Genomic DNA, 12,024 nt, shown 5'->3' with positions numbered 1-12,024 from the left:
AGGGCGCTGTTGACAAATGGGAGAATTCTAGAGCTGGAAAGGCTCTAGCTGAGCCGCTCATCCATCCCTGCGCTGTCTCTGAACTCATAGATGGTTTCGTGATGGTGTTGGCTCAGGGCCACCCAGAAGCAGGGTCTGTAGACTGCAGGGATGAGAGCAGATTGAGAGGCTGGTGAGAGATACGCCGGGAAATAGAGCCAACTGTTATTCCCGTGGGGTGTGCAGTGTGTGCCCTCACAGCGGGTGATAGAAAGAACACAGGAGAGCATTGTCCAGGCCCCACGTGGCTTCTTCAAGCCTCTATACATTTTGTTCATTCTTTTGTAGCTGCACTCATACACTGTTTTGTAACTACACATATTAAGTGCCTTTCTCCAGACTAATGTTCTTCAGACTAGCATTTCTCTAACTGCACAACTTGATTCACTGCACATTAGTGGATCGAAATATTAATTCAGTGGTTTTGATGAGCATTTTTTTAAGTGAGAAGGAGCAGAACAGACTAGATCAGAGTTCACTGCATCTAGCAAGGTAAAATAACACAACCCAGTCGCACATAGATACACACGCATGATTTAAGTGTTTTCTTACTTATCAAAAGAACATGAAAGCTATCTCTGTGAGAATCAGGAAGTTGATCCCGGTCTTATTCTTTTCTGCATCCTCAGTGCTCAGCACCTGTATAGGCCTTACAAACAGCAGATTTACACCAAAAGCTGGGAGGTGGTCAGGGTGGACCTGTTATAGTTCTCATTCAGAAGACAGCACGGCTTCAAGTCACCGGTTCCTCTTTCCAACTACTGCCATTAAGCCAACTTCCATCTCAGTTTCACAGGGGATGCAAGGCAGCAGCCCCATCGCTCGACTCCAGTGACCCTCAAAGGAGGCCCTGACCCTCCTTTCCAGCAGCCACTAAGCAAGGCAAAGCCAGTCATTGTTTCATCCGTAGGTAACCCCAAAGAAGCAGCAGCCCGCTCGCTGTTGCCTCGCCCACCATGCATGGATGTGCACAAAGGGTGGGAAGCCTGCCTCTACCTCTGTCAAAGAAATCTGTTGCTCTCTTCTCCTTTCCACGCTGACAGTGCGCAAATCTGTTTCTTCCAACTTCTTTGTTTCTCTGGAGAACAGAACAGAAGTAGAAGGGGTTTATTTTGTAGACTGAGAAATTCAAGGAATTGAGAGGAGAAAGGTCATCACAGAGTGGCCACTTAAGAGGCTGAGTGACACCAAGAGAGATTTGAGGCTCTTTCCTATTCACGTCTTTATTTTGTAAGTTAGATTTTGTAAATGATAGACAGCTGTCTCTTCCATGCATTCCTCCTTCATGCCATCCACCATTAGCTGTACTAACAGCAATCTTCGTTCTACTTACAAGAGGCAACAGAGAGTAGTGGTAACACATCTGGAGTCACACTATCTGGGTTAGAACCCGGGCTCCACCGTTTACTAGCTATGTGACTTTGGGCACATCTCTTAACCTCTTCATGCCTAAGTTTCATCATCTGTAGAATGGGGATGCTAATAGTATCTACTTTCTGGGGCCATTACGAGAATTAAATCAACAAATGCATATAAAGCACTCCGAACAGTGTCTAGCATAAGAATTTGCTATTATTATTTTGATGGGTTTGTATCCCTGCCACACTGACTTCTGAAAAGAGCCACCTTGAATACCCTTGTGTGCCTGTACGTAGCCAGTACTCAAGCATTTGGTGTACAAAGCCTCATTGTTGGGTGAACAAGTGAATTAAATAGAAGAGAATAGATACACTGTCCCCCAAAGAAGACACAAACATTTCATATTTCACTATGGATTTGCTCTTATCAGAAAGACCTGGAATGCTGAGTGCTCTTCTTTTGCTGTGCCCGTGGGAAGCCATGTTTATAAGGCAGTGATGTATTTCTCCAGACCCCCCTTTTTCTTCTCCACTGTAACTTGTTGAGCTCCTCAGTCTTGGGAGACATAGACTGTCCTTCTTAGGGCAAACTGTAGGGAGCCAGTGAAATTCTGGACACGTGTCATGACAAGCTGTTTCACGGGAATGGAGGCCAGCAGGTCTAGACCCTGGCTAACACAGAGGCAGAAGCCCCAAGCAGCTCAGGAGCCCAACTCGGCCAGGAGCACTTCAGCAGTGCAGTCTCCATGCATGGAGACTGAGCAAGAGCTCTGCTCCGCAAGGGTTTGCTGCCGTTCCTCAGATAGCCTCAGCGCTAAGGGAAATGGAGACCTCCATTCCAGGTACTTGGAAATGGCTCACAGAACTCAATCTTATTTAGGTACATTTTTGCAGACAGTGAATGTTAAGAAAAATACCTGTGTGACTAAGATTCTTTGCATCAAACAAATCCTCTGTGATAGGAAAGTCAGGGTAGCTGGATTTTGCCTTTGCTGGAGTCAGAATGTCATTTGCGTCATATTACAACTGGTTGAAATTACTTTCTTTGTAGTGCTTTTGCATGCATTCCTGTTGAAATCACATTGTCCAGAGAAGTCTTTCATCTCCACCTGTTCTGGTTATCTATTGCTACCTGCAAAGTCATCTCAAATCATTGATTTAAAATAATATCGATCATTCATTTTGCTCGTGAATCTGCACTCTGAGTAGAGCTCAATAGGGAAGGATTCACTTCCAAGATGGCTCATTCACATAGTCAGAAAGTAGACACCGAGTGGCAGCCGGCAGCCAGAGGCCTGTTTCTCTCCATGTGGGCCTTTTCATGTGGCCAAGCTTTCTCACAGCATGGCAGCTGCATTCCAAGGGCAGGCATCCTAGGAGAGAGCCAGGATTCCAATGTATTGTATTTTATGACCTAGCCTCAAACACTACATAACATCACTTCCACAGCACTGTACTCTGTTTGTCAAGACCGGTACAAATGGCCACCCAGGCTCAAGGGGAGGGGACATGCACTCTTCCTCTTGCAAAGGGATTGAAAGCATGAGCAGCAGAAAATACTGTCATGGGCACTTCTGGAAAATACAATCTATACTCCACCTAAATATGATTGGCTGTCCAGCTGGGCAAGGCAGCATTCGGCTAATCCTAGGACTTTCCCCTCCAGTCTAGAGGGAAAAATCTCTCATGCTTCTAAGCTGGTTTCAAAATAAGTGAGCCCAGAAAGACTTTGTTAATGAAAGGCCTGTTCGCTGTTCTTCCATAATGTTTTTAAATAATATAATATTTTTTAAAAATACTTCCTGATAAGAAACTGAGCTGGGGAACTTTCCTATCCCAAGTTTGCTCCATCAAGTCTCATAAAGGAAGCCAGACAGGCTGGGGAGAAGAGCAAGTATACCCACTAGATCATTCTTCCAGCAGTTCTGAGAAAGTGTTTGAAGTAACTTGATGTACTTCTCAACCAGAGGATAGACTTGTGGTCAGCCACACGGAGCTGTCAGCTTCAAACAGCAGTGTATGAAGCCCACTAGGGGCTGGTTCTAGCAAACTAGGGAGAAACAGCTTTGGCAGAACCTGACATTCTTCAAACAGCCTTTTCTCTAAAATCCTTGTGCATGAAATACCTAGAGCTCCTTAGAGGAAAGCTTGATAATGATCTAATAAATAAATCAAAACATACCTTACCCCTCTCCCTACGACATTAATTTAATTTAAAACTAGCATGTCTAATAGGCAGCACTTTTAAAGTGCATTTCTGGAATTTGTGGTTTGGATCTCAGTCTCCTGAAAATAATTTCTTTTCTATCTACTCCATGTGTTTGGATCTCAGCTTGTTTTGACTAAAGGACATGATTTGTCAAGATGTTTTCTCTGCCAGAATTGGCATGAGGAGGGTGGGTTTTATCTAATGAAACTGCATGAAGCCCTTTTACCTCCTTTTATGTGTGCTTTTTTAAGAAGTTTCATTTCATATGTGGCCATGCCTAATTGGAAAAAAATTAAAAACTATGAAAAAGACTCACAGAAAGCCCAGTGCTTACCTCTGGGCCCCTTATTTGAGTGGGTATGAGTGCCCCATTGCCTTAGGTGGCAAGAGAAAGAGGACCACGAGGAGAACTAGAGCAACTGCTCAGGCAGACTTTGAAAAGCTGCTGGTGGTGAGGGGTAAGAGTTAAAACTCTTTCAATTGGAAGTAAGATGCCGAATTACAATAACCTAAAGGATAATTTATTGTGAGGCCCGTGGGATGTCCTGGGGAACACAGGGGCAGCAATGCGAGGGGCCTGAGGAAGGACTGGAACTAAGACCTGGAAAGCCGTCAGGATACCAGGCAGTTCTGTGAGACTCATTCTGCCATGCATGAGAACAGTACCCAGCATTTTGTAGATGCTCAATAAATAGTATAAATGAATGGCTGAGTAGCTATGCCACAGCTTTGACTGAACCTCATCTATCTTAGGTCAAGCTTCAATTCCCAGGGAAGGGCCTACAGTTGGGCCACCCTGGGTCAGGGGCCCATTTCAGGACCAATCAACTGTGACTGAAGGACAGGATCACATCGTAACTGCATGGATTCTAGGAGCCCTTCCTATGACCATGTGGACAGGGGAGATTGTTGGCTTGTGGATTGGACGGATACCTGCAGAGGAATCTATAGCAGGGGTAAAGGATGCTTTGGAATACAGAGCAAAAATGATGGGCTAATCAGTAAAGCCTGAGGTCGGATCCTTGGATGGTGAGAGCTGAACATGCCTTGGAGGTCATCTAGTCCAGCTCCACATTGTTCATCTAAGAAAAACAAGACAGGGCACGGTAGTACTCCTGTAATTCCAGCTGCTGGGGAGGCGGAGGCAGGAGGATCGCTTGAGCCCAGGAGTTCGAAACTAGCCTGGGCAACATAGCAAGACTCCGTCTCTAAAAAAAAGAAAGAAAGAAAAAAAAAACAAGGCTCAGAGGGCTGAACTCTTGGCTTAGGTCCATTGGACTTACAGGCATTTCTGAGAAGAGGAAAATATCTCAGCGTTCACGTTTGCTGATTAAATGAGTACAAGTCCTGGAATTCCTCTCCGCAACACTATTTGAAACCATTGTTTATATTTTCTTTTTCTTAATCATACTCCATGCTATGAAATAGGGTTCAGGTTTTGTATAACATTAGCTAAACATGATCCATAAGTTCTAATGAGATAGATTTTGGTGTGAACTGTAAAGCAAAAACACACACTTGATGTTGGCAGTCTGTATGTTGCATCTGACAGTGTGTAGCAACTGAGAGGCTCTTTTGTATGCTAGCCATTGTTCCGGTTAAGGAAGATACAGAGACAAACCAGGTTCCCTACCTGCCAAAGCACAGCTATATCATGTAGCTTACAGTTTGTTAAGGACATGGATAAGAGAATTGAGGATTGCGGGGAGGAAAGATAAGTGTGGTGGACGGGATGTGAGGGCACAGAAGAATAGCTGTCAGGGAGTCAGAGAAAGCTTCCCAGGGAAGCTGGGTTTTGCCAGACCAGCAGGAGTTAGGAACTCCAAAGTAATGAAATGCCATCATACATTGAGGTGAGTGCAGGCAGTTCCAAATGGCTGGAGCTAAGGGTGACATGCAGGGAGAGGAAGAATATGAAGACAGAGATAAGCAGAAACTAGATCCCAGAGGGCTGGAGTTTTCACATTTGACCAGAAACACTGAGGTGCCATTGGATGTTTACGAGGAATAGATAACCAGTTTACATTTTATGAAGTTCACCCTGGCAGCAGTGCACGAGGCAGAAGCAAGAGCTGACTGTCTTGGGGAGGGAAGGGGAGAAGGTGAAAGTCTAAGGTCAGGTAGGGCCAACGGGACGAGGGGGCGGGGATGAAGCCTGGTGGATTCCACAGGACCGGGGATTGGCCGGATGCAGTAGTAAATGAGTGGAGGCTGTCTAGGGCCATTCGCTTGGTTTGGGTGACTGGATGGGCGGTGTTAACAGTTTCTAACTGGGAAGCAGAACTGGAGAAGAAGAAAACTTACATTTTAGACTTGTTGAATTTAGGGGCCTGAGAGACAGTCTTGCACCTCAGCAGAGCCTGGGCCAATGGTAGCAATCTGGGGACTTTGGCATGTGTGAGACGTTAACTATGGACAGGGACAGGGACACCCAGGGAGGGTGTTTGGGAGAAGATCGGGGCCAGAAGCCAGAGCGGTCAGGAACACAGCATGTCATGGAGGAAGTCGAGCAAGAGGAGCCCTCGAAGGAGAGAGAGAATCTAAGAGGGCTTAGAAAGTAGAGTGTAGGAGGGATGTTTCAGGAAAATGAAGCCATCAACTGCAGCAAGTGAGGCAGGGAGGTCAACTGAACAGCTGACGGTTTCTAGCAGCATGGAAACCTTTTGCAATGGGATTAAGTGTAAGTAAAAATAAGTCCCACAAGGCTCTGGTGATTGGCTGATATTTCTAAAGAACTAAAAGTACAGAGTTTTAAAAGATGAATGCTAGTAAAAACGCTTTTTGTTTGAAGAATTTGTTGAAAAACGGCAGTATGTGGAATGGAAGGTAGAACAGTCACAGCTCTGCAGCAAGATAAATACTTGGATCTCAACCTCAGCCCTTCAGCTTACTAGGTCAGCCACTTTGGACAAGTTATTTCACCTCATTAAGCCTCAGTGTCTCCATGTGAAATGGGGCTTCTGCCTGCTTCACAGAGTCTAAGGCTTGCATAAAGTGATGCTTGTCACTTACCTTCCCCCACCTGATTTTCCTCCATAGCACTCACCACCTTCCTTACTTACCCACTGACTGACTTATTTTATGGACTGTCACTCTCCCTCCACTAAAATATAAGCTCCATAACAGCAGGAGTTCTTTTCTCTTTGGTTCACTGAGGAATCCCTGATGCTTAGAATAGTGTCTGGCCCCACAGTAGTTGCTCAATAAACATTTGTTGAATGGATGAGTAAGTGAATAAAACATGAGACACGAAGCGTTCAGAGGGAGTGGCAGTGCTCTTACTAATTCCCGGTGGGAGAAAAGCCATTGCCAAGGGCCAGCTTCAATGTCAGCCTGGGTGTTTCCTGGTCCTAGAACCCCTTAAGGCCAAAGCTCCTGTTGCACTGTCTTGCTTCTACAAGGTACTGCCCATTGTTGAAGAATGACCTGCCCCTTGCCTGTTCTAGGGACAAGTGAGTCACAAATAAAGAGAAACAATGGAGGAGCAGCATGTGGAGGAGGAATTAGGATCCCAGACTCTTAGAGGGCACCTAGAAACCGGAAGCAGCAGCAGAAACCCTTCTTTTGACAATCCCAGTGATAGAAGACTCAGCACATCAAAGAGCTCTCTCAGGGGCGCACACCTCAAAAGGGGTTTCAGCAGCCTCTGCTGCAAAGGCTAGGATGAAATGGTGGAAGGAAACTGTCTTCTCTGACCAGAACAGCTGTCTTCAAGTCACAGCCAGCAAAGATTTCGAAAATGAAAGCAAGAGCAGTGACTCGGACTTGCTCTGTTAATGTGTGCATTTGCAATGGCAGTAGTTTTGCTTCCGTCTTTCATCTTCAAAGTGCTTTATACCATGAACTAACATGCAAATGGGACTCAGTCATGTATGACCGATGATAACGAATGTGTTGTTCTGATGGAAAAGACTGAAAAGACTCCACTTCCCAACAGCCTGCTGACCTGAACAGCTCCACAGGAGAAGTATGGTATCAAAACATAAATGTAAACACAAGCCAAAATAGCAAACACCAACATGCATTAATTGGACCCATTTATTTGTACCAAACCCAACATTCCCCCACTCCTTGGCCCCAGGGTATTGTTTTCTTGTTACCGTTTGTTTCTTATTTTCCCTTTTCATCTGTCAATACCTCCTTCCAAGGTTGTCCCAATGTACTTTGATTCCAGACTCTCTTATGGAAAGTATCTTTGGGAACATATTGTACCACATTGAAGTTCTGGAGCCAATTTATTTCTGTCCCAGGATTAAGTGAGAAACACCAATTGTTTGTAGGGCTGGAAGGAGGGTCGGGGTTAGTTACTCATCCTGAAGAACTATGCGTAAAGCAAAGCAAGAGTTTCTAAGAAAGTAAGGGCCTCACCTGTTAACCTGTGGATATGATTCATTGCTTCATCTAACTATTTCATTCATGAAACATTTACTGAAAGCTTACCAGGTGCTAAGTACTAAGCACAAACAGGCCAAAACTCACTGCTGTGGTCCACACCGTGTCTATGGGCTACAGCCCTTTCTTACTGACGTGGAAAATCTCTAAGGTGTGTAATCGAGTAAGTATAAGGTAGAGTGGTTAGAGGTCAAGATGATGATTACCTGTGAGGAGGTAGTGACAGGAGTAGGGCATGAGAAGGTCTCTCCAGGGTGCTGGTTTTCTGTTTCTTGGTCTGGGTGCTGGTTTCACTGGTCTGTTTACTTTGTGAAAATTAATCGAGCAGCATGTTGGTGATATGCATACACTTAGTAAATTATCATATGTTTAACAGATGTTCCCAAAAACAAATACCAGGCATTCAGGCATGACACAAGTCACCGTGAATGGCTCCAGCATATAATGTGTGTGCAGGAGACAAAAATAGAGTCATAAACCAAAGCCATGTTATAAAAGCCTTATATGCCAAACTATGGAGCTTGAACTTTATCCTGAGAGCTATGAGACTCTATGCAGAGAATCTGAGCATGCGATGGAGCCGAAAGGTGTTTAAGAGTGTGGCCTCTGGCGTTTTGCTTCTGGATCTGTGATTTAGTTACTGTATGTGAACCTCAATCTCTGCATTTACAAAACACACTAATAATTGTGTTTGCCTTCTAAGGATATTTTTCAAATTAAATAAGATAATACACAAAAAGAGTTAGTACAGCATTTGCCATATTCAATAATAAATATTTGTATTTTAGAAAATGTTCTTGGCAGAAATGAGGAGAATGGATGGGGTATGGCCAAACTGTGATGGGGAAACAAACTAGAAGGCTGTAGCAGCCATGTACTGTGGAAGTTATCAAGGAGATGTCAGTAACCTTAAGGAGGCAGAATGAACAGAACTTGATCTGGTAGATGAATGAGACGGCAAAGTCTAAGATGTCTCTCATGTGTCTGCCTCGGGTGACTGTGAAGGTGGTGATGCTGTTAGAAATTCACGAGAAGCAAAAGTTTTAGGGAAAACATCACGCATCACATCTGAAACCTGTTGAGTTCAGAAATCCCAGGAAGTATTGTCTGCAGGAGCTGGGTGGTGATGTCCACAGGAACTCAAAAGAGATGACTGAGCTAAAGGCATAGGTTTGAGAGGTGCGTAAAAGATGTTGAAGGCACATGAGAAGATGAGGTCCTTCAGGGATGTCGCATTGAGTGAAAGGGCAAGGAGCCAGGGATGGAGCCATACGTAACAACATTTAAACGCGCAGACCAAGAAAGGGAACCTATTAAGAAATCTGAGAAGAAACAATTAGAAGGGTAGAAGGAGCCACCTAGAGAAAGTGCTGTCATGGTACCTAAGAAGGGTGTCATCAGCTGTGACAAATGCCACAGAAATGTCAGGTTAGATGAAGATAAAGGAGTGTCCATTGACTCGTACAATATGATAGCCATTGTTGACTCCCTGAGAGCAATTCCAGGGTACAGCAGGACAAAAGCAGGCAGCTATGGCATCTGGTGTGCAGATTGAAAGAAAGCAGTTGACAAACGTGGTCGGGGGAAACAGAGGTACAAAGCAGAATGCGGAGTTGAGTCTTTTTCTAAAGATGGGTGTTTGGGCCAGGCATGGTGGCCCACACCTGTAATCCCAGCACTTTGGGAGGCTGAGGCAGGTGGATCACGAGGTCAGGCATTCAAGACCAGCCTGGCCAACATAGTGAAACCCCGTCTCTACTAAAAATACAAAACAACAACAAAAATTAGCCAGGTGTGCTGACAGATGCCTGAAATCCCAGCTACTTGGGAGGCTGAGTCAGGAGAATCCCTTGAACCCAGGAGACAGAGGCTGAGGTGAGCCCGGATCATGCCACTGCACTCTGGCCCAGGCGACAGCATGAGACTGCATCTCAAAAAAAAAAAAAAAAAAAAAGATGACAGTGTTTTGAAACTTTTTCCAGTGTTCACCGCCACCTGTTCTGAGGCCATTAGCTAGTTCCCCAGTCCTCTCTCTTCTCTCTGTCCTTCCTTTCCTCCTGCCTGCCTTTGCATTCTGAATTTCCTCTTTAGAAGCCAAGGAATAACTTACATAACTTGGAACACTTAATGTATCATCCTTTCAAAGGTTTTTAAAATAAGATGTTGAGACGTGGGTATAATCAGGCAAAGGAGCCAGAGAGCTCAGCTGAGAAAGGAGTTGGGGGGTGGTAAGAGAAAGGGCTTCCTCTTGTCCTACTCCTCCCCCAGGCACTCCTTGGGACTGCCTGTGACCTACAGATACCTTGGGCCTGAGTGACTGTGATGGCAAGTATACTTAACTATCTTCATTCCCCGTCTCCTTGCTGGAGGTGAAGCCCGTTCCCCACCTTCTGGCTTTGGTAGCCATGCAGGCAGCTGGCAGACTTTTTCCTGCAATGACTCCATGTACACTCCATCCTGGCTGGGCCTCCCTGTCCCACTCCACCCTGTTAGTGAGTGCTTGTCTCTGGAACTTGACTCACACTATTTCTCCTGCCCACTCCCATCAAACCAACTCTGGCTTCCAGATTCAGCTCAAAGCATACTGTCTTCAGGAATCCCTTCTTGTCCCATCAGTGTCCCCATCACTGAGTCTAGTTATTGGTCCTTTTGCATTTCCTGAGCAGTTAATTTCATTTATTCTCATTTTAGTATATAAGAATATCTTTGCCTCACTGATGAAGGAATCAGGAGGAATTCTCCGCAGCATCTATTGTAGGTTCCACGCAGCATAGACCCTTAGCTCAGGCTAGCTTGAAGAAGTTACGGGCTGTAAGTCTGTACTGGGACTGTAAGCGCCTTGAGGGTAGCCCCTGGTCTCCTTCATCTTTGTACACCCTCCGCCTCCACCTACCTAGAGCTTTAGCTATTAATTAATTCCACAAACATTTATTGAACGCCTATTATGTACCAGAAATTGTACTAGGTAAGCTGAAAGTAGCATGAACCAGGAGGATGAGGCTCTTGCCTCATGGAGACCAGCCTGGCCAACATAGTGAAATCCCGTCTCTACTAAAAATACAAAAACAAAAAAATTAGCCAGGCATGGTGACAGACGCCTGTAACCAATTATGTTCTAGTAGAGAAGATGGCCAACAAGTAAACAAATAAATAAACAAACAAATATAGTAACCACAGGCTGTGGTAGATGCTTTGAAGGAAATAAACAGAGCCATGGAACAAAGAAGGGGGCATGTTTATGCTGAGACCTGAAGATTAACAAGGAAGGAAGACGTTGTCCCTCAGCTTTCTCTTGTTTTTAGTAGCTCCTGCTCCTTTATCTTTTCTTTCTATGAAATCATTATTGAAAGAGACATAACAAGGTTCTGTGTTATACATTTTCCTGGTCAGTGAGTTCACAGACCATTGGCACATCTGATAGCTAAGAGTCATCATCTCTCTAACGGCTGTTTATCACACCTATATGATGGAGGTAGTGACACAGGATTATTCTCAGCCACTTTGCCAGCCAGGGACCTCCAGCCAGCAATGCCCCACTCCCAGGCCTTGTAAGGCCCTGGGCCTGCCACAGGAGCTGCCCCACCTATTCGGCCCACCAGGCCATGCCTCGCTTGTACACTAGCTCAGCCTGTGGCTGGGCAGGCATGCCCCAGCTCACCTGTGTTATAGATTGTACCCACATTTGGCGGTTCCCGCGTTCTTGTCCCGCGGCAAACAAGAATAAGGTCACACTGACAATTGAAAAGTGAGGAGGATGAAGAAGAATTTTATTGAGCAACGGAATAGCTCTCAGCAGACAGGGGATGCAAGGGTGGTCCCCCAACCAAAGTTAAGTGGTTTCTCTCTCTGTGTGGCTGAGTCCAGGACTTTCGTGGGCTCAGAACGGGAAGTGCATGCTGATTGGTTTGCAGTATGCAAAAAAAGGCTAAAACAAAGGCACCACTCAAAGATGGACATGACAGTATAAAAAACCAATTAGGAAAGCCTAGGTATATGTAAAATAGGTGAAGGGTAGAGATCAATCAG

At 45.1% G+C, this 12,024-nt stretch overlaps 1 protein-coding gene across 1 annotated transcript in view; it reads left to right on the top strand.

Moving 5' to 3' along the window:
* Positions 1 to 12,024, top strand: part of SCFD2 (sec1 family domain containing 2) — a 435,166-nt gene that overhangs the window by 410,670 nt on the left and 12,472 nt on the right. The window lies entirely within an intron of this gene.

The sequence above is a fragment of the Aotus nancymaae genome, unplaced genomic scaffold (assembly GCF_030222135.1).
Source record: "Aotus nancymaae isolate 86718 unplaced genomic scaffold, 86718_ANA_hifiasm-v0.15.2.pri h1tg000006l, whole genome shotgun sequence".
In the NCBI taxonomy this organism is placed as follows: Eukaryota; Metazoa; Chordata; class Mammalia; order Primates; family Aotidae; genus Aotus; species Aotus nancymaae.
Note: the sequence above shows the minus strand (reverse complement) of the source record. Positions and strands in the feature narration are given on the sequence as shown.